General features: G+C 53.7%; 1 protein-coding gene and 1 long non-coding RNA gene across 3 annotated transcripts in view; one reads left to right on the top strand and one right to left on the bottom strand.

Moving 5' to 3' along the window:
* The window catches only part of MYT1L (myelin transcription factor 1 like), a 296,223-nt gene that overhangs the window by 207,794 nt on the left and 68,441 nt on the right, over nucleotides 1-19,988 (bottom strand). The gene's annotated exons all lie outside the window — the stretch shown is intronic.
* On the top strand, nucleotides 9,196-19,910 carry LOC140685953 (uncharacterized). 2 transcript variants are annotated; one of them, XR_012059424.1, is made up of 4 exons: nucleotides 9,196-9,249; nucleotides 17,135-17,381; nucleotides 18,035-18,143; nucleotides 19,112-19,910. It is a non-coding gene; the product is annotated as an uncharacterized lncRNA (long non-coding RNA). The 2 variants fall into 2 exon arrangements; XR_012059423.1 differs by having other exon boundaries at nucleotides 9,198-9,249; nucleotides 17,132-17,381.

Genomic DNA, 19,988 nt, shown 5'->3' with positions numbered 1-19,988 from the left:
TCCCTCCCACCTCCCCGCGCCCCCACACCCAGGCCCCCTCCCAGAGGCGGATTCAGCAAATCCACGATGAGGGGAGGGGTGGGGGGGGGAGCCTGGCGCAGTGCCTCCTAGAAGTCGGGAGCCACGTCCAGGCATCGCTTCTGAGACATGTGGAGAACTCCTAACCACGAGGAGCTGTGCCCGTGGTGAGCGCCCCACATGCCTTCCCGGGGGGCTCGGGACTGTGCGTCGCCCAGGGACGCGCTGGGACCCACCGGAACGGAGAGCAGCCCTGAGTAGGGACGGCCCAGATGAGCGGGGCCATGTGGGTGCGCACCCTTCATGCACACTTGTGGGTGAATGTCTGGGAACGTCAAAGCTAGACCTGGGGAAGCGCGTTGGCCTGGGCTTCAGAGCCGGCCCGTGGGGCTGCGAGGGGACACACTCCTTCCTAGCTGCCGGGATGCTGGGCCGGGCTGGGAGTTCCTCACTTGGTCAGCTCTGTCGTGTGAAACGCCACTGCAGGAGTGCCCCCTTCCCATCTGGAAGCCTGCTCTGGAACGTTCCCTGAAGCATGTGAACTCGGGGACCCTGTTTCTCTCCGGTTGCATGAGGGGTGAGCGCGTCGCCGTCAGAGAGAATCTGACAGACGCACCATCCAGGGGGAAGACAGCAAGTCGGTGGAGGAACCGGGCTGAGCGGCAGGGCCTGAGCCCTGAGGGCTGCACGGGGGCTGAGCAGACCCGCGTACCCTGCCAGGCGTACTCCACAGGCGTCTGTGCAGGGTGAGCACGGGGGCTGTCTTCCCAGAGCAGCTGCATCAGGAACAAGGTGACTGGAGCTCCGGGAGCTGCACCATGTCGCTCGGACCACGTCTTGTCCTCCACAGACCGTGTGTGGTGCCTGCCTGCTGCTCGGGGCTGACGCGGTCACCCTGGATGGTGCCTGGACGGCCTGCGCCACGCAGTGCACACAGGCTGTGGCTGTGTGGCTGCCCTGTCCCCATGGTGGTCACGGCGGGGACGGCGTGATGAAGTCCTCTCCCGTGGGGACTGAGGGAGCCAGGAGCTGCTGTCTCGAGCCCTCCTCCTGGGTTTGCACCCGAATGACAGGCAGACGAGACACGGGGGAGACGGATGCTGCTCCGTCTTTGGAGCAGACCTGGAGAATGACTTCCCTGTCTCCCTTTTAGATTAGGAGCTAGACCCGTCCTAACGCTCCAAGAATTCAAACTGACGCCTGCAGGGCAACACCTGCCCCCGGAAGCCCGCTGTGTCACCCCCGTCGGCGAGGGTGGCTTCTCCAAATCGCACCCACTCCTCCGCCTTCCCGGGCAGCGAGGCGGCTCTCCACCTGCACGAGCTTCCCAGCAGGAGCGCCCCATGTAACGTGAGGTGGGAGGGATGTGGGCACCCCAGCCTGGCCGGCCGCACCCCCACAGTCCCCTCGTAAGTGCTGGTAAGAACCCAAGTTCTGGCCCGTGTCAGGCTGAAAAGCTGCTCGATGTTCTGGGTTGGGTGGTTTCAGGCACTGTTCCGTTGAACCTTCATGAAAGGTATAGAATCATTATCGCCTCAAATACTCAGACGAGGAGGAGACGCTCGGAGTTCTCAGGGGCATGTCCACGTGCATGGCCTCCTGGGACTCGGCGTGTAGCACACGTGGGGCGAACGTCATTTCTTCCTAAAATGCGAGTGCCCCTTCTCAGTGTAGACAGAAACAGGGAACATTTGTGCTGACTTTCATCTCAGAACATCCTCCCCAACCAGAGAAAGCCGGTGGGTCCCAAGGTCACTGCGAGACTGCCGCCCTGCTCCCCGGAGGTCCGGGTGATGCCAGCAAAGGTGCCGCCGCCCCCGCGGGGAGCGCGGACCCTCACCCACTCTGGACGGGCTCCTGCAGCCCTGGCTCCGCTCACCTTCCTCCCTTCTCGCCCGGCCACACTCAGGAGATCCAGAGGTTCTTACAGCAGGGGCCACGCGTCGAGACCACCGTCCTCCGCCCAGTCTGAAACTGCAGACGAGCCCCGCGAGTGCTCCTCGCGTGGGTGGGTGGGTGGGTGGCGTGTGTGCCCAGGGCGCCAGTCTTGCCGAGGAACAGGCGCAGAGGCCAGGGAGCCGCAGCCCAGCCGCTGGGCAACACGCGGCCTCCCACGTCGCGTGCGTACAGCCCCACGGTTTCCACCCCCCAGCTGTTTGCTTCTTTGTCCTCCTGGAGTCCCAGACCTCTTTCTGTTTCATCTTTTTATTTTTTTTTAAGTCAGCATATGTGTGGTCTCTTCCCTCTTTCCCTTCTTCACACACATGGGGCTTCGAGGTCTCTGTCCGGCCCGTCCCCTCTGGAACACGCGTCTCCGGGTGACACGGGGCTGGCTTTGCTCCAGCTCCCCCTGCGAGCCGGCCTGACTGTCCCACAGTCCCACACCAGGCCCCCTCGGCCAGCACTCCGTCACACTTCTCCGCACTGAAACCTTTCTAAAATGCAGAGGGATTTAGCCATTTATCCCGCCATTGTCTGAGTGTCACTGGGTGTAAGTTCCAGGAAAGCCCTGTTTTTGCCAGTTTGTCCCTGAAGTCTCCCGGGCACCCAGAACAGACAGCACATAGTAGGTGTTAAATGTGTTCGTTCTTAAGAAATTGACGTACAGAAGCTCTACGGCAATGCTTTCGCACCATCAGGGCAGGGGCGGGGTCCTCCAGTCCCAAATAAACCCGTCACACAGCCAGGGGCTCAGCCCAGAGGCCTGTACCTCGACACCGGCGGTCCCAGGACTCGGGGAACGGAGGCGCTGCAGAGGCTGCAACTCCTGCCCAATATTTAAACCTACACCGAAGAGGCCGATTCTGTTCATTTTGCCCAATGTTCATTGAGTGCCCACCAGCAGCGGGCCCCGGGTGATGGGCTGAGTAAGCGTAAGGAGAAGCCAGGGCGTCTCCTGCAGCTCGCGGGCCTGTGTGTGGTGACATTAGAAGACAAGCCTGGGGTCTGTGTGGACCACGACTTGAGGGCTGCCCTGAGAGCATCCGCCCTGAAAAAACCTGGAGAAGCCGGTGTGTCACGCCAAGCCAGTGAGCGCTGGAGGGGCCCGAGGGCCCAGACCCACCTGCACAGCTGTTCAGTGCAGCGTGCACGGGCTGCCTCCCTTCCCGGCGGCCTCGGGCTGGGGTGGGGGCAGGACTGGGTCAGCTCGGGGCCACCAGGGACCAAGACTCCAGTGGAGGAGACTGCCCTCAGCTGCCATCTCCAAGCTGACTGGACCTCAGGTTTCGGAGCTCTCCCAAGTCCATCTTACTTACTTTCCAGAAGAAATCTTTATTTTATTCCCATTCATGCCCTTTCCTCAAATGTGGGCATGTTCCTCAAACCCGTGTCCTTCACTCTTGGTCCTTGGTCTCCGGGAGACCTCAGCCCTGGCGATGGCTTGAGTTCTCCAGGCCAGCTGTCCTTGAGTCACATGCCATCCCCTCTCTTCCGTACGCAACTCCTCTGCAGACCACCTAACCAGACTTCAAAGGCGGGTCCCCATGAGCCTTGCCTGCCCTGTGTAGCCCCCTCCTGGGTCTGTGCCAGTCACGGATCCTCTCTTGATGAGTACGATGCCGCGGATTGACGCTGCGTGGCTTCCAGCCCTAGGTCACATGACGTCTTGCTGCCTCCAGGTGGGTCCACACGGAATAGCTGCTCCCAAGGAATCCAGGGCAGGTGAAGTGTCTGGTTATCCAGAGCCCCCGCCCTGAGGAAGCCCAGGACAGCCGTGCGGAAAGGCCACGTGGAGACAGGGCTGCAGCCACCCCTTGCCGGTCACCGCTCCCCAGCTTAGCGGCCGGACACACGTTGAGTAAAGGGGGCCCTTGGACGTGGAGCCAGGCACCTTCAGGTGACCTCGCCACATCCGCCACTTGTCAGCAAGGCAGGCGCAGCTGCACGGGAGACCCACCCGCAGGGGGTGGCGGGCCCGCAGGACCGTGAGAGAGCAGGAGGCCGTGGGGGCCACTACGTTTGGGTGGACTCCCCTCACTTTCCCTTGCAGCAGACCCCAGACCCCCTCCCTCTGCAGTGCTCCTCACAGCCTGCCTTCCATTCCCCTGCCTGGACCTGCACCGAAGCCCCTAGACTCCCTCTGAGCAGCCGGCATCACAGCGCTTTCTACCTCTGGTCCAGGTGAAACACAGCCACTATCTTCACAGCACAAGGTGTGACCATCCTGCGGCTTTAAAACAAAAACAAATGCTTTTGGTAAAAGACGTGATGAACCATCATGAGGAAATAAACCAGATCCAGTTGTCTGCAGTGGAGAAGTGGGCCCAGAGCTCCCCATCCCTGGAGCCCCGTCCCGGGAGCCCACAGGCCCCCGTGAGCACGGCTGGACGCAGACGGAGGCCCTGGAGAGACCCAAATCCCGAGAGGGCTGAGGGGAGGCTCCGCCTGCCTGAGTCCCTGGCAGGACACGATCAGCACCCTCAGACGCACAAGCACGACTTGTGGGCACTCCTGTGGATGCGGACTTTCCTTAATCCTTAATTACTCTTAGTCAATTATATGAACTGAACTGAATGAGAAAATCATGACTGGAAGAGGATCAGTGGATAAAAAGTAAAAAAACACTAAACACACTGGAATTCAGAGCCAGAGCATGATGGGGGCAGTGCTGAAACCCAGACAGTGGTGACCATTCCCCAGACGATGGAGAAGTGTCACGTGGGGAACGTGGACAGTTTGAAAGTAACAAATGATTCTCATCTTTTGATGCTCGTCACCATTATTTTGCTTGTGTTTGGAGCAGGAACCTGACACGGTGACCAGATGTTATACTTGCGTCCACAGACACACACACGTGACTCATCGAGACACACGCGCGGGAGGGTTGGCATAATCGTGGACTGTCAGGCTTTTGTTCCTTGTCTGTGTCCGGTCAGTTACAGTGATGTCCGAGTGTCTGTCACACCGAGGCCATGTGGAGAGTCAGAACAGACGTTTCAGGGCGCAGAAGCACCCCCGCCACTGAGCGAGGCCAGAGGAAGCTGGAAAGGGGCCCGGCACGGTGTCCACAGGCAAGACGCTGAATGTGAAGAGTTGCTCAGAATGTGTTCAACTATATTAATCGGTAAAGCACTGAGATAATCATAGCCGAACCTGCAGGCCTGACTGCAGGTAAATTAAGCGAAATAATTGACGTGAAAACTGACACGATCTATTTCTTCCTGTTATGAGGAAGGTTAAGGAAGGCTGGGTAAAGGGATTAAAATCAGTGACTCAGGAAATTCCCAGAGAAGCTCCACCCGGTGTCTGGTGGCCTTACCACCCATAAGGAGGCCCTGATTTAAATGAAAAAGGTTGCAAATCGGCCTTACGGTGGGCGGCCATGGGAAATACCTGCAAATTCCTCGGATTTTAAATGCTACAACGAAATAAAAACAAATTCGGTTAAGCCCAGCCCCCAGGTACTATCAGCCAATGTAAAATAATGCCACCATTTCTCCTGGAGTTTTTTTTAAATGAAATTTGAATTGCTATGAAAAAAGGTAAAATGATCTGAATTTATTGATCGTTAGTCAGCTCCCACTGCCCCCCACTGAAAATAAACTGCAAAAAACACCTTCAAATACATATTCTACAACAGCTGTGTCAGGTTGAGAACACTGGCATTTCCACAACAAAGCAAAAGAAGGTAAACAGGAAGACGAGTCACCTTCGGGGAGAGAGGTGAGTGAATGCGGAGACCTGTGTACAGTCAGAAGCACGTGTCATGGCTCTGAGTTGCCCCCAGTTTTCTTGCCAGTGTGTCCATCAGGTTAGACAGTCAGTCCTGAGGTGGAGACAAGAATTAGAGGGCGAGCCCAGTGCTCAGAGGAGTGAGCCTGCGTGTCCTCCATGGGAGGTTGGAGAGAGAAGGTGTGATGCCTGCACACAGTGAAATACTACTCAGCCATGAAAAAGAATGTGACGATGCCCTTTGCAACAACATGGATGGAACTGGAGACCATTCTAAGTGAAGTAAGTCAGACAGAGAAAGAAAAATACCATATGATATCACTCATATGTGGAATTAAAAAGAAATAAAAAACAAAAAACACAAATGGAGCTATTTACAAAACAGAAGCAGACTCACAGACATAGAAAACAAACTTGTGGTTACCAGTGGGGAGGGGTGGGAGGCAATAAACTGGGAGTTTGAGATTTTCAGATACTAACTACTATATATAAAATAGGTAAACAACAAATTTACACTGCACAGCACAGGGAACTACGTTCAATATCTTGTAGTAACCTCTGGTGAAAAAGAACATGAAAAGAAATATGTGTGTACACGTACGACTGAAACACGATGCTGTGCTCCAGAAACTGACACAACATTGTAAACTGACTCTACTTCAATAAAAATTTAAAAATTTAAAGAAAAGAATTCGATATACCCACCAAGAGGTGAGAGTGCACCACCATGGAGGCTTTGCTAACCCGGAGTCCCAGCTCACGCCAACAGGAAACGATCACACACAGCTTCCCATGGTGTAGAAGGGGTGTTGGACATGGCCAGATGTAAAGGAGTGAGGATTGTAAGAGCAACGCAGTAGGCAGAGACAACAGTCGTGATAATACAGTGCTTTAATATCACACAGTGCTTTTTACCCACGTAAAGACACTTAGGGATTCATGCTTACCAGAGACAAATAGCAATGTGTGAAAGATGTGGTGTGAGGGGAAAACTGCTAAATAGCTCCTCTTCTTTGGAAGTCGTTAGGCACCAAGCAATTAAGGGCAACTAAAAATCCAGCCTTTGTGTAATGGAGATATTAAAAATCTATCTCGGAGCAGGACACTGGATTATGTCTTTGAATTCCAAAACGTGTTTCGGGGATTCAATGACCATCTTTCCACACTGTAAGAAAAGGCTCCCCAGCCCAGCATGGAGCGGCACTGGGGGTCGGGCCCCGAGTCCAGGCCAGCCTGGGCTCAGACTGGTCCGTCCACTCCTGTGTCCCTTGCTGGTGACCAGGGTCAACACTGAAAGGAGCAGGACCCCAGGACACCTGATACCAGTCTCACCATGTTGGGATGAGACTGGAGGATGTACACTTTTACACGTGCGTTTTCTTTCCTCTCATGGTGAACTATTTCTAGTGTGCAAGCTGACCTACGTTGCCTTTTACACGTGTTGACCATAAAGTGTGCATTTGAAAAAATCATGACTATTTTGGTCACTTTAGGGGAACGATTAGTGCCTGCAGACTAGAGAAGTGTGTGTGTGTGCACGTGTGTATCCAGGGGAAGAAGGAGAACCTCGAGGGGCTCGTCCCACAGGGGAGGACAGTGCAGGTGAGTCTGTGGGGCCGCCCTGCTCCTCACAGATCAGGCCTGGACGCAGCCCTGCGCACGCGGGCCGAGGCGTCTGCTCCATGAGTGTGATTGGGTCTGCTAGATTCCTAATTCTCTCTCTTTTTTTTTTAATTGAAGTCTAGTTAGTTTAGAATTTTTTTTATTGAAGTCTAGTTGGTTTAGAATGTTGCATTAGTTTCTGGCGTACAGCACAGTGATTCAGTTTTTATATATACATATATATATACACACACATATATATATATTCCTTTTTGTATTATTTTTCATTATAGGTCATTACAAGCCATCAAATAGTTCCCCGTGCTGTACAGTAGCACCTTGTTGTTTAATTTATATGTAGTGGTGTGTATCTGCAAATCCCAAGCTCCCAGTTTATCCTCCCCCCACCGGTAACCACAAGTTTGTTTTCTATGTCCATAAGTCTGTCCCTGTTTTGTACATAAATTCATTTATGTCATTTTTTTAGATTCCACATATAAGTGATATTATATGGTATTTTTCTTTCTCTTTCTGGCTCACTTCACTTAGAATGAGGATCTCCAGGTCCATCCATATTGCTGCAAATGGCATTATTTTATTCTTTTTTATGGCTAAGTAGTATTCCATTGTATAAATATACCACATCTTTATCCAGTCACCTGCTGATGGCCATTTAGGTTGTTTCCATGTCTTGGCTGTTGTAAATAGTGCTGTTGTGAACACTGGGGTGCACGTATCTTTTCTAATTAGACTAAAATGTGATTTCGCTTGTAGTCAAATTCAATTCCATAGGCCTGTTTCCTACGAGGAACAGATGCTGGTTGCCACGCTCCCTGCTTTCCTCACCTGGTCCCCGTCGGTGTGCGGTCCGTGCACCTGCAAGCCCAGCTCAGGTAGGCCACGGTCAGCCGTTTACTGCCGGCAGCATCCTGGACACCTGGGGCCCCGTGTCTCTGAGTGATGAGGCTTAGATCACTTCCTGCTGGTAACACGCCCAATGGCTCGCCTGTAACTTAACTTGGTTCAGAAAACGAGCACCTGCCTCTCTGCTCTTCTCCTCTTTCTATTACATTAAACTTTCCACTAAGGCCTTTGTTATTGATTCTTATTTTATAAAATAGTTGTAAAGTATAGCATCTGCTCTCCGTCTCACTCTCTTAAACCGGAATTATCAGGCCCTGAAGGCAGGGGCTTAGCCTGGAGAAGAAGTGGGGGGCTTCAGGCAGTGTCCTCACAAACGCAGGTCAGGCTGGAGCGCCAACAAATGTGCTGGCCATCTAGAACCTGGGGAATCGGTGCGCTGCGGCCGCTACGGCTGCCCTCCCTGCACGTGGACGAGACCGCGTCTCTCTCTCTCTCACGCGGAGCGCTCCTACCCCTTCTTACTGAAGAGCGAGGGCCCAGCTCACGGGTGGTCTGTGAATCCCCGCGGCTCACCTGCCCTGCCTGCTGGGGTCGTCATCCATCCATCCCTCTTGCAGAGTCGACCTGAAGTCAGCTCTGACTGCTGGACTGCAGACCCTCAGCCACCAGGTGGCGGCAACAGCCACGTCCAGCCAGGCGGCGGTGACACGGGGACCCACACGGAGTGGTTTATTTCGGAAGTTGAGCTGCCTCTGATCTGCGAATCTCACACACCCAACTTCCCCTTCCCACCCGCCTTCGCCGCTGGTGGCCGTAAGTTTGTTCCGCATGTCTGTGAGTCTGAGATTTGCAGACACACGCTGTACGAAACACACAAAACAGACAAGGTCCTTCAGCAGAACGCACAGCACTGCATTCAGGACCCGGCAGCAACACCCGGCGGAGAAGAGTCCGGACAGAAGCACGTGCGCGCACGTCCGGCCCAGCACCGGGCGCCCCGCGCTGCAAACTGCCTCCACTCCAGCGAAGAAACGGGGAAAGGAAAATCGCCTCCGCTCAAGTCCGACCGACCGACTGTCAGGGTCTTCTCAGGTTACAACCTAATTCTTCAGAAATTATTGGCATTAAGAACAACGGGGCTGGACACTCACTTTTATCAAGTCTCCCCGTAAACTCCCCGGAGGGAAAGCGGCCGGGTTCCGGGGGGCGGCGCCGGGGTCCGCCCGCCGCAGCCGCAGGCGCCGGGCGCTCCCCTCCGGGGCCGCGCAGCAGGACGGCGAGTCCGGGTCCCCGCTCCCACGGCTGTGCCCCGCGACGAGGACAGTGAGCTCTCACTTCGCGCTGCAAATCTTCCTCCCTCTGGAACCGGCTGTGTCTGGCCTGGCTTCCGGTCCCGCGGTGGCTCACGGCGCTTCGCCGCCCGGAGCGTTGGCAGCTGGGGCGCGGCGCCACCTCCACGCCCGCCGCCCGCGCTCCGCGCAGCGGCCTCGCGTCCTCCGCCCCGCCCGCCCCCGCGTCCACGCGCTTCGAAGGGGCCGAGCTGCCGCGGAGCGCGACGGTACCCGGGCGAGCGGTTCTGCCTGAATGCCGCGCGCACTGAGCCCGCCGTCAGCGCACACGCGCCACAGGGATCGCTCCTTCGCGGCCGGTCGCGGGGCCCCTCACTGAAGGCAGGCCTTTCATTTGATTACAAAGCAAGTCATTGTTTGGACTCTTTTGCCTGGACTTAGCATCCGAGTGGTACACTGGGTAACGTGACCTGACACACGCCTACAAGTGACGAAGTTTTGCACGTGTGGTGCCCGTATCACCACCAGCGCAGTCCGGGGAGCCTCCAGCCAGAAAGGGCCCTGTCCGCATCCCAGCATGTTCCTGCCCAAGCCCGCCGGACTCCCCTGGCGTCCAGGCCTTCGGCTCGGAACTTCACGTGACGGAGGCGCACCACACACGTGCTGTGTGCCCTGTTTCTTTCCCTCGGCGTAACCTCTGTGGGACCGGGCTGTCTTCGGCGGGGCCCTCGCGTGGGTCTCCGCCGGGGGACCCGCACCGGGCGGAGCGCGGGGACAAGGGGAAGGCACGCCGCCTGCAGGTCCCAGGGTCAGGCCGGGCCCTCGGTTACTCTTCCTGCACCCACGGTACAACCTGCGCCCGCTGAGCAGTGTCCCGGGGAGATCTTGGGATTCTGAGTCAGAGAACGGAGTTTAAATCTGGTTTTTCCACTTACAAGTTTCATGAGTATTAAGTAAATTACTAATCCTGAGTCTTTCCAAAATAATTGTATTAATAATTCTACCTAAGAGATTCACTGTGCTAATTGGATTAATCAATTAATACATGAAATTGGCTTTAATAGAAAAGTATCATAAAACTGCTAGTTATTAAAAAGAAAAAAACCCAAAAATAAATCTATCCTTTCTGGAGGTTTAGAGGACAGTAACAGAAACCAGAAAAATCAGCAGGTCTGGGATTTGACCCCAGTTCTCTAGACGTGACATTTCAGAAAAATCTCTTTGCCTCTAAACCTTCACCTTCAAAATAGAGTATTACCCACAGTGCCTGACTTTAGGGATTCCAGCAAGAATCCACGTGGACATAATTTATAAAAGCAGTTGTTAAAGTACAGTCAGTGGGTGAGGATTATTCTGTGCAAAAAACATCTAATGTGGTCGAGTGTGTGCTCAGCTGCATGAGGTCCTGGGTTCAATCCCCAGTGCCTCCTTTAAAAATAAATAAATAAACCCAATTACTTCCCCCTGACCAAAAATAGGTAAATAAATAAAAATAAAATGGAGAAAGAGAACTTACAATATTTTAAAAATTAAAAAAGATATATATTTATAGATGGAAAAGCAACAGGTAAAATCCTCTAGCAGTTTTCAATTTAAAATACACACAGTGGCCACCAGCATTCAACAGCGTGGGCCAGATTCAACGGCAGAGCGTCAGCAGCCCCGAACTAAGACCAGGAAAAGGCGGCACCACCACCACTTGCAGTCAGCGTCACCCAGGAGGCGACTCCCAGCACGGGAGATAATTGCCCACGTTACGTGCACAAATATTGAAAGGGGATGTTTATTCGCAGATGAAAGGATTTCATTCCAAGGAAACAGGAGAAACTTTTCTAAGGAATATTAGAATTAATAAGAACTCAATAAGGCAGTGAGATTTGAGAAAATGTGCTGCAGTTAAGAGCTTTCGTGTTATCAGCAGTCAGCACGTTGACACAGACACCGAAGGCAGAATAGTGGAACGGGAGTGAAGAAGGTCCTGGTGCGCAGACAGACGCAGCAGCTCCCGGAGGGGAGGTGACTGAAGACGACGGAACTTGGAAGTGCAGGTCAGGGCGGTTCCCTCCACCCCAGGGAGGCTAACCCGGGGAGGTGCAGTGTGTGACAAATTTACTTCAAAGTTCACTTGGAAAAACGAACATGCGATACTCGTTGAACGATGGGGTAAAGCTCAGGCCCTCCTGATAATGAAAACTCACTGTAAAGCTAAAGTCATCAAACCAGTGTGTTACTGACACAGAACTGGAAAAAAAACCAGATCATCTAAAAGGAACAAAGAGCTTAGAAACTACAGCAAGTAACAGGAGACAAAGACAGCCGCCCCCCTCAGAGAAAAGCGGCTCCGCAAAGCAGGGCGCCCGCCAAGTCTGCGCCCCATGGGAGTGGACACGGGACCAGCGTGCAGTGGGCACACGTGTGACCGTCACGCTGAATAGAGACCTGCGTCCTTGCAGAGCTGTGAGAGCACTGGAAGAGATTACGTGGCTCTTAGTTTAAAATGGGGCAGAGCTTCTTAAATCATGTAGAAAATAAACAGCCACAAAATGAGCAGACTTGCCTACATAAAAATGTAAAATTCCCATATGGCTCTACAAGTGGAGTGAGCAATTGATAGACTCGGAGAAAGTATTTACAATATATGACAGGAAAAGAGTGGATATTCTGTCGAATCTAAAGAGCTGAAATTTGAAAACAAAGATAAACAGGTAGAGAAAGGGTGAAGACAGGAGACAAGTCACACGTGTCAGCACGAGGAGCCGAAGTTCCTGCAAGGCAGTCGGGTGCACGTGTGTTGAAGTGAGGCAGCAGTTTCACCGCGGACCCTGGCAGGAGCTCGCAAGACTGGAGATCCCTCTGATGTGGTTGCAGAAGGCTGACATCATGGATTCAAACTCTGAATGGTGCTCCATCAGCCCAGCTGCCCAACAGATGGGACCCTCTCCTACAGACGTAAAAGCACAGGTGTGCAGGGACAAGTGCACAGGATGCCCATGATGGCACTTTCTGGAGGGAAAGCCTGGGATCACCCCAAATGTCTGCTGGCCCAGGAGCGGGAGAGTAAGTTAAGGCTAAACCACACCGTGGAACATTCTAGTGCTATTTAAACAAGCAGTAGACCAAGCTGTTCTGATCAGACGGACGTCCACGACACAGGATTAAGCAAGAGAGGAAAGTAAGTAGGAGAACAGCTTTGTGGTAATGCGACCCTTGACGAGGAAACACCGTTTTCTATCAGCCTACATACCTTTGTGAGCGGATGCGATGAAATCTGAACTTTGGGGCAGAGTGAGGAGAATGGCATTAACTTTGTCTTTATACGCTTTTGTTTCCTTGGTTTCTTATAATCATAGTTTTGCAAATTCAAAAGAACAAATTCAGGTAGAAGAAAAATCTTTAAAGCAGGTTTCATTAATGTTTAGGAGTCCAATCGGAAATTTCAATATTAAAAATGCTAAAAAGGAGTGTTCCACATTTAAAGGGGAAAATGTCTCACTTCTCAACATCCTTTGAAGCCTGAGCTTGTAGGGGTGTGATCTGCGTGGGGGCAGCCTTGTGTGAGTGGAGGGCAGTGGCTTTGGCGAGCACAGCGCATGACGAGGGCAGGGCTGCTCCGCGCTCCTGCCCTGCCCGGGCGAGTGCGGGGCCAGGCAGCCTGGCCGCCGGGCGGCGGGGTGGGGGGGCAGCGGGCAGGAGGCCGGCGGCGGGCTGAGCGCACACGGTTTAGCAGACGCGCTCGGCGCACGGGTGCGCATGAACCAACGGCCTGTGACCCAGCACTTAGGGCAGAGTTCGGCTAGCGGCTACCAGATCGCAGTGAGCAAACTCAGGCAGATTCATAATCGGCAGCATAGACCTCGCCTTGTCGTTTCAAAATTGCTTTTTTATGAAAGACAACGTTTTATTGGTGGAGGAGCTACAGAGAATTTATTTGCGGGCTGATTTGATTTACACACGTGGGCCTCGCCGTCAGCCTTCAGGCTGGTGGACGCAGAGGTGACAAGGCTCCCAGCCGGGCTGACGCACGCCCAGCCTGTGACGTGGGGCGTGTGGGGGATGGAGCGCACTCGTGAGCAGCTGCCTCCCCTGAAAGGGGACAACGGCGCGACCGTCAGCGGCAGTGGCTGCCAGAGTCAACTGTGAAACTGGAGCCGCCACCGAGCCGGGATGTCGAGGGCCAGGCTCCCTAGCTTCCTGCGTGAGAACTGTCAGCTGAGACGCCATGTCCCCTGCAGAAGGCAGGGCACCTCCGATTTGGAATGGGGCTCTGCGGTCGTCTGCCATTTTTATGCACAGCCGAGGGGCCTCTGAGGAGCCAGTCTATGCGGATGAGACTAAGAGGCTAAGTCTACAAATACATGAACTAAAAAAAAAGTCCCTTCAAGACATTTACCGTCATCAGAAGTGCTCACAGTGGCTGGAGACTTAGTGGGTCTCTTGATAACTCAGCTCAGAAGGAATCCGATGTCCGTCTTCTTGGCCACAACTCTCTTTCTCCATATCTATCAACAATCGCTAAATCATGAAAAATGTCCTGACAGGGGAGAGGCATTCTCGTCTCTTCCTGCTTCTCCTGGGATTCCTGTCTCTTTGGGGCGGAGTCCACGCGTGAGAAGACGGCGATTCTGAAGGTTGAGGAAGAGCGTGACTCTCACCCAACTGGGCTGATCTCCAGAGGCGCTCCCGTGAGCTTCCGCAGATCACAGCATGTGGCATAAAGTGACGTCTCGAGCGGGCTCATTACAGCTTAGTGCGTGACCCTCCTACATCCAGGTAATACTAACCGAGCCCGGCTTCACTCAACACTCACAAATTAGGGGAAAAAAGGTGGAATGAGGTACGTAACAAAGCAGAGAACTGAGCAGAAAGAAAAGGGGAAAATGCAGCTGAAACAAAGGCGGTTCCCCCAAAATTTTCACAGGTGCTTATCTTTCACGTTGTTGATTCTAAGTCACTTCCCTTGGTTAAATCCCACGGGAATGAATTTCCTCGAACCAGCAGCCCACAAACACACCACGCCCCAGCACCTTTCCTGGGCCAGTCCCTCCCTCACATCTCAACATGCATTTTAAACGGCAGAGTGCTGATGGCCTTTTCAGCGAATCTGCAAAACCACAGCACACCTCGATTTTTGAGTGTCCTGACGTGGTGCTCGTCTGGTTTAGTGAAAGAAGCAGGGATGCCCGGTGTCCAGGAGGGACTCCGACCCCACCAGGGCCCTGGGGTCCGGCGCCCCCACTCCTGAACCCCCACTAGGCAGCTGGGCTTACGGACACACCCCTACTGGACAAGCACAAAACAAATGCTTTAAGAGTTAAAAAAAATGAGAAGACTTTCTTTAAATTTTGCATCACAATATTCCTCGCTTTGTAGTCAAGTCGAAGTTTCAATTCTTCTGGAAAGGGCTGGCTGCTCCCCTCCAAACTCTGCACCCCACCTAGACCCTCAGCCCGAGTTGGGGGGCCTGTTATTTGTGTAACAACAAGACACAGAGTCGGCATTTCCAAAACTAAACTGACTGCTGTTTCCCGAGAATCCGTTCGCCTCTGTGTGCCTCATCGGTGCAGGGCTCACCTCACCTTGGGTGCTCAGACCTGGGAATCCTGCCTCTCTCCTCACCTCCACACCACAATGTTCAGTGTCCCTTAAACGTCCGCCATCAGATGGCATCTCCGCCTTCCCTGCTGTACCTGGTCAAGACCACCTTTGAATACCGTCCGAAGCGCTGCACGTCCCCCAGGGGCCCCCACCTCCAGTCTGCATCCTCAGGTCCACTTCCCCAGAGGGAAGCTGGAGTGTTATGAATTAATGAAAATCAGCCACGTCTTCCCTCATGCTGGGCGAAGAGTCCAAACTCCTCAGCGTGGATTTCCAGGGGGCACCTCTCCCACCTCGCTCTTCACCATCCCCATCACAGCAGCCATCTGGCCGGGGCCGACCTCTTGCATGTCTTCAAAGGGGCCATCAGCTCTCCTGCTTTCTAGTCTCCACACATAATTCCTAGAACGTCTCCGGTCCACCAGACCGAGTCAAGTTCCCTCCACCCACGTCCTCACAGCACCTGCTCTCCCCTTGGTGTAGCATTTGTGGGTTTGTTCTATTTATCGAGATGTCTGTGTGATCTACGAACTCGTTACCTTGGTAGGGCTTTCCCGTTCTGCCTACCATTCTCTCCCAAGTAGGACACAAGTCCTAAAATGTGTTTGTTGATTGAATACAGGAATGAATGGGTGGATGGATGGATGAATGAATGAATACACAAAGGAGAAGGATGGATGGATGGACGGACGGACAGACAGATGGACAGATGGATGGATGGACAGATGGATGGGTGGACAGATGGATGGATGGATGGATAGACAGATGGACAGATGGACAGATGGATGGGTGGACTAATGGATGGATGGATAGACAGATGGACAGATGGATGGATGGACAGATGGATGGGTGGACTAACGGATGGATGGATGGATGGATAGACAGATGGACAGACGGACAGATGGATGGACAGATGGATGGGTGGACTAACGGATGGATGGATGGAAGGCTGGATGCATAGATAAGGATGCTGGGTCTCTTACTCTGTGGGGAAAGCTTTACTTGTATAACGTGGCAGTGACAGCAAGTTGTCATCGGTAAGCTATGAAGGGTCCAGAATGAAAGAGGTAAGTCCTCTTTTACTGCACTGGCAGCAGCCGTGAGGGCCCCACAGGCCTGGTCCTCTCCAGGCTGCTTGCTGGCTCCCAGTTCCTGCGGCCTCCAATCTGACCCTAGCGGGACGAATGTGCCCACGGAGCCTCAGAGAGTGGCCTCTTTGCTCCAGAAAGCAACTGGCTGCTTCACGTCTCTGCAACCATTTCCAAAGCTGCGCTTTGCTGGGTTCAGATGGCTCTGCGACTTGAAAGAGTTAACGTGTTACCAGAGAGTGGAGAATCTAAATTCTTCCACTTTTCGCCAACCAGATCGCGTCTGATATCCAGGAAACTGTTAAATTCTTCAAACCCAGGCTGAGAATTTTCTTGACAGGCGAATGCACTTCTCGGCTCTAAGGAACATCTGCCGAGAGGTGAGGAGATGGGGCCGACTCCTCCCTCCCAGGACCCCGCCAGTCGTCATGGGGGAACCCCGTCTATTGGCGTCCCCGGCTTATTTGCTGGTTTAAAATCAATACGTGCTCGCTCTCTATTCATTTTTGGTCATGAAACCTTCAGTTGTAGCAGATCGGCGTAATTTTCAGTTTAGGTTTTCCGCCGCGCCCAGAGACACCTCTAACGCATTGTCTGCTGCTTACAGGCCAATCAGAAACCAGACCCGCCTCCCCGAGCCTCCTGCAGCCTGGACGGCAGGGCTTACGCACGGCTCTGCGCCTGCGGGCCGGTCATGCCTTCGCTCCATCTGCTGGGACCCGGGCTGGGTGCAGCATGTGGAAGTCTCCACACTGCTGTCACCAGGAGCTCGGGTTCTAGTGGGAGGTAGCTGCAGGCCAGGTGTCAGGATGCGCCAGAGAGAAGCGTCCCGTCTGCCCCCAGGAGGGCGTGGGGGTCCGGGAGGACTTCCTGCGCCAGAGGGCGCTCCAGGGTGTCTGTTCTCATGTGTGTCCAGGCCAGTCAAGGCCACTGCCGGGAAGGGGAGATGTGGATTCTACAGTCTTAATTTTAGCCCTAAAATTTCATTGTCATTATTCACAGTAGCCAGCGGAGCCAAGACCGCAGGTGAGAATCTGCGTGTGTAAACCAGCAGGTGCGGGTGGGACGGCAGAGCCCCCGCACACACGCGCACGCACGGAAGAGGAGACTGCCGCAGCGCCACGGGTAAAGACAGAGCGGGGGGACCGTCGGAAAGGACCGTCCATCCCTCTATCACCAGGACGGAAAAATGTTTTCCTGATTGAAGTCACTTGTCTTCTCAAGAAGGAAGCCTGTGTTTGAACCGGCTCAGGTTTGTTGGTTTCTTCTGAGTTTGTTCTGTTTTTAAGTGTAGCATTTCACACCAGGGAGCCAGGACCAGTCAAACTTGTGCATCACATGGTGCAGATTATACAGTGCAAGGTGCAGTGCCACATACACTGGCGGAAGGAGGGGCCTCCCACAGCACGGTGTTCCCTCAGCTGCCGTATTTCCTTCCCAGCGCTCACGCATCTGCTGCGGCACAGGCACACCTGCAGGCCCGCATCTCTGCTCTGAGAGACTCCTCCAGTGCCTTCAGGATGGGAAAGTGCTGCCTAGGTGTAAAACCGTCTCTGACGGGGATTAGATAAACGCCTGCAGACCATCCTCAGACACGCGGCGACCTAATCCAGGTCACGAGGAACTGACAAGGCACTTCTGAAGGGCAACGCCGCCCACGTGCAGGACGGCCGAAGACAGTCGTCCCCTTGCTCTACCTTCGTGCGCGTTTGCTCTTTCTGCTTAGTTCAAGCCAGGACGCTGATGAACCGATGTCTCTGAATGCCGTTTTTGTGTGTCCAGAATCAGGCAATTCCACGTTGGAATAGATTATCAAATGCATTTTTCTAAATTAACCAAAATTTATGTGTTTATACAACTTCTAGTTTCCCCCCAAAAATCTCAGAAACCTTTATGTTGTTTTAGGACCACTTGCTTTCTGTGTAAACGTGAGGCGTGTCCCTGTAAGACACCAAGCACGGTGCAGAAGCGTCGGGAGGAGGACCACAGTCAGTGAGGTCGCGTCCACGAGGCGGTAACTGCTGTTCTAATTTCAAGGGCGTGGCTGCATTCACCCCCTCGTGTACACACACACACACACACACACAGGCACTCGTGTGCATGGAAATACATATTTATATGTAAATGATCACACGTGGCTATGCTCTGTAACTTGACTTTCCATTAGAAACGTGTACAGGTGTTTTTTTATGTCAATCAATTTAATTTAAACTTATTTTCACATTTAATGCCTGCTCCATAGCCAATCTGTTTCCTAAGATGCTCAGGACGCCCCCTCCCCCCTTTTCAAATCAGTGCGCCCCCCTTTCCCATGTTTACATACGCATTCTAGAATCTCGCTGGGACACGGTTCAGCATTCGGGCTGCTGGGTCATGTTCTCCTGGGATGTCCTGTTTCTTAATGTTGATGGACAACACAAGCCTCTCCCCAGAGGGGGCACGCCGACCAAAGCCCTGACATCAGGAGATGGGACAGCTTCGTAGAATGGTTTTTAAAAACCCCTCAGGGCTAATTATATCCATTGGAACGTCACGAATCCTTAGTCTTTGAGGATTTTCGCATTTTGTTTGATTTTCACAAACAGCCGTAAGTCACAGGGGCCAAGACAGTCCAGTGAGTTGAGAGCTGGAACCAAGCACCAGGATTTTGAGTCAAACGCTGGAAAGTGCACTGTGACCCAGGGTGAGATCTGACTTCAGAGGCCTGTTGACTCTGGAAGGGCCGCAGGGAAACTTTAGGGCACTGCAGGACTCCTGGAAAGGGAGAGCCAGGGACTCACGCTGGAGGATTTAAAAAGTGTAAGAAAAAGCCTACGTGTGGCTTCATCTGCTGTTTTGAATTCTGAGGTTTTACTCCCCTGTGAAGTGCAGTGATTCTTCTCCCAGGCGATACAGGAAAATAACGTCTTTCCTGAAAAATATCTTTGTCTATTTTTTTCTTGAAAGTTCAGAGTTAACATCGTTTCTGCCTTCTTTGCACAGCACACAGCCTGACGTGATGGCGGTGTCTCTCCGTCGCCTGCTTCAGGATTTGTCTCACGGCGATGTGACTGCCCTGCTGGATTCAGATGTCGCCTTGTGCTGTCACCTGCAGTCACCTAGCCCAAAGAGCCAAGTCAGCGACCTCAGATGTGGAGGGACACGGGCGCTTGGAGGCAGTGCCGTGCGCTAACGTGCTCTTCTCCGTGAACCACCTTCCTTGTCACTCCTGGCTCATGACTGCAACGGGCCAGACATCCAAGCAGACCACTCACCCCGCAGACACTTGAATGGGGCACTTCTGCTGGACGGCGGTCACAGGGGAGGCGTGGGCGTGAAGTGCAGATGCCCCAGGCAGATCAGGGACTCGCAGCACGTCGGGGGTGGGGAACCCACTGCCCCATGTGCTCCATTATGTGAGCAAACTCGCTCAGAAACCCGACCTGCGCCAGAGAGCTGGGGACCCCCTTCCCACCGCTTTGCAAGCTCATGTTCACACAGCAGCAACCTAAGAATCTCATCGCTTTTCAACAACTTGTGGATTCTGAAGGTAGAAAACCAGATGTTGCTGGGGAGATGGGGGAAGGACGGGCTTGGGGACAGACCCCCCCATGGCAAGGGCCAGAAGAACGGCTCCTGACACAGTCCACGTCTGCCTCACACTGAGGAGCCCCTGGACAGGACAGCTCCCCCAAAGGGTCTCAGGCCCTCTCCCAGGCCTCAGCCACGCTCTCATGCGCCAGACAGTGAGGGACGGTTCTCCTGCAACGACGCGCTGGGCTGAGGGCGATGTGGGGTCCAAGGTCAGTCATGTCGAGGGGGAAGGTTTGGGGAGGAAGGAGCAGGGGGGCAGCGTGGGGTGGGGGTGCCTAACAGATCA

This window comes from Vicugna pacos, chromosome 15 (assembly GCF_048564905.1).
Source record: "Vicugna pacos chromosome 15, VicPac4, whole genome shotgun sequence".
NCBI classification, from domain to species: domain Eukaryota; kingdom Metazoa; phylum Chordata; class Mammalia; order Artiodactyla; family Camelidae; genus Vicugna; species Vicugna pacos.
This window is presented reverse-complemented; position numbering and strand designations above follow the sequence as displayed.